The sequence below is a fragment of the Pyxicephalus adspersus genome, chromosome 8 (genome assembly GCF_032062135.1).
Source record: "Pyxicephalus adspersus chromosome 8, UCB_Pads_2.0, whole genome shotgun sequence".
Taxonomy (NCBI): Eukaryota; Metazoa; Chordata; class Amphibia; order Anura; family Pyxicephalidae; genus Pyxicephalus; species Pyxicephalus adspersus.
The window spans coordinates 28,472,428-28,475,330 of record NC_092865.1 but is presented as its reverse complement, the minus strand read 5'-3'; positions in this window follow the sequence as shown (position 1 = coordinate 28,475,330).

The window sequence follows — 2,903 nt, the reverse complement described above, 5'->3', positions numbered from 1 at the left end:
ATACTGTTTATTATTATTAATAATAATAACAATATTACCCTCACCAACCATATAGAGTATAGAAAAAAAACTTTCTATACATACCTTTATCCTTATCCGTTGGGTTAAATAGTGCTGGATGTCATTCACCCCAGAAGACTGAGTCTGTCTACAATTAACTGCTGTGGGGGCAGTTTCTGTTTAGAGGTGAGCAATGCAGCAAAAGTTTAAAAATCTTCTTTAAGATTTAGCAGTTAGGAAGTATCTCTGTTTATATAATAGGGTGCTTTTTTAACATTTTCTCTGTTATGAATTACCTTATGGTTTGCATCTTAGATGGCAAAAATTTCATTTTTTCCTGACAAAATTGATAGTTTACACATAACATACTAAGTGGACCACCCAATTCCGCAACAAATTCTCACACTTAACCATTTGCCTGGTGCTATGTAAAATTTTCAAGAAACATGCTTACCTAGCCAAGTAAATCCTGTGTTGCCCTCATGTAGTCCACCACTCTGCTGCTATATGTCCAGCCCTTTGCCTCTGTCCTGTTTCATCATCTGGCACCCAAACTCATTTTGTGCATGCTAGATTAGAGATGATGCATATTATAAGAGGCATTTCACATTGCATCTCTGCACATGTGTGAGATCGCTTGCTGGGGTATTAGGGGCCATTTCACACATGTAAATAACCATGCAATCAATGTGGCTCATGTGCTGAAACAGAGATTGGGTACCTGTTTGTAATACATTCTGCAGCATCCTGGATATGTAATGCAGATATCATACAAGGCTTCGGGATTACACACCAATCACCACTGCTGAAGCTGGCAAATAATATTAAATAATAAAGTGAATGACATGACTTTGGACTTTGTACAGCGCTGCATAATTTGATGGCGATATAAAAATACAGTGTAATAATAATAATAATATTACAACAAAGAAAAACAAACTTTTGACTATAAACAGGGGCCCAGCATATAAAAACATAAGAATATTAATGTCAGTATATGTCCACTTTGAGAATTTTCTACACAGTGCCCAAATCATATTTTTGAAAGCATTGGATCTATTTCATTAGAATAGAAAATGTCCATGATAGCTGAGCAAAAGATATTCAGCATGAGATTTAGATTTAAAGTTAACTAAATGTACGATTTACGAAAGAACTTACTACACACAACGAACTTCTAGCATCTTCACCTTGGAGAAGGTGGGTCTTCTAAAATCCTGACTTCTCTGGGGATTCTGGGGAAACTGGGAATCCCAAACAAATAGGAAATAATTCCTGTACAGTTTAAGTGTGCATTTTGGGGGGGTTTTATGATCCTTTTCCAAAATCCTGCGAGAAGGCCCAGTGAAATTGGTGGCACCTATAGGAAGTGACTGGAAGCCGAGGCTTAAAGGGATATTGCATTCTTAAAGTGTGCAGGGAGAGTGAATGTGAGGGTAACATTGAGAATTTGTGTTTAGGAAAATTGAATGTTAGAGAAAGCTTTAGTATAACTGTTACATGGAGAATAAGTCCCAGAGCTCCAACCAAGAAATACTGGTACAGGAAAGGTTAGTGTAATAATTAAAGGGTTCTTAAGGTAGGGAATAGCTTTTTCCTTCAGCAGTTGTGTCATGACCCAGTGAAAACTAATGTATGCTCTCAGGACTGCTCTCAGGTAGGTCTAACAGGTCCATTCACTCACTTCTGCTCACTTCATCTGGTCCTTCTGAGCATGTGAATGTTCCGAGCTAACGTGCCAATTGAATCACATACACAGGTAAAATAAACCCTAAAATCTTGTATAATCATATTTATCATAAGCACTGTGGAATTGGATAAGGTCAGTTCATATGAGCAGTGTCACCTTCCTTTCTGAGATTCACTGCAGAAAAATGGGCCGTGATAAGCTGAGGTTGCAGCTTGTTACTAAATGGGTAGGACCATGTTCTGCACTGCCATATATTATTATTAATTATTATTATTATTATTAAACAGGATTTATATAGCGCCAACATATTACGCAGCGCTGTACATTAAATATAGAGGGATTTAGAGGAACGATACCTTAGGGGGGGTAAGCAAAACCTAATACATACCTCATCAACCATCCCAGATTCCGTAGGATTGTTCGGAGTTTGGAATGTAATCTGGGTGATCCGCAGACAAGTATACAGAACACTTGTTCCTGGGCTCTACTACTGCACTGTGCATTCTACGAGCAAAGTAATCTCATGCTTAACATGCTCAGTTCCAGCATTGAGGAGATGAAAGCAGCAGCATGGGACACAGACTTTAGAAAAGGTTGGTATTTTCCAATGACTGGTTGTCTATCATTTAAATCTACACTGGGGATCTGTAACTAAGGTCTGTTCCTAAGGTCTGCATTGGCGTTTTGCCACTAAGGGGTCTGTACTAAAGTCTGCATTGGGGTTTTACCACCAAGGGGTCTGTACTAAGGTCTGCATTGGGGTTTTCTCATTGGGGGTCAATCACTGAGGCCTGCACTAAGATTTTGTCATTGAGGGTTGATCACAAAAGGTTTGCACTGGGGATCTTTCACTAAGGGGTCTGCATTAGGGATTTCTCACTGGGAGTCTGTCACCAAGGTCTGCTGGTAGTATATTAGTAAGGTCTGCACTGGGGTTTTGTCATAGGTAGTCTGCTGCAAAAAATGTCTGCACTGGGGATCTGTCACTAAGGAGTCTGCATTGGGGTTTTCCCATTAGGGGTCAATTACGAACATCTGCACTAGGGTTTTGTTTCTGGTAGTATATCATTAAGGTCTGCACTGGGGTTTTGCCACTAAGGGGTCTGTTACTAAAGTCTGCATTGGAGTTTTTCTCATTGGGGGTTGGTCACAAAATTCTTCACTGGGGTTTTGTCTGTGGTAGTCTGCTGTAAAAAGGTCTGCAATGGGGATC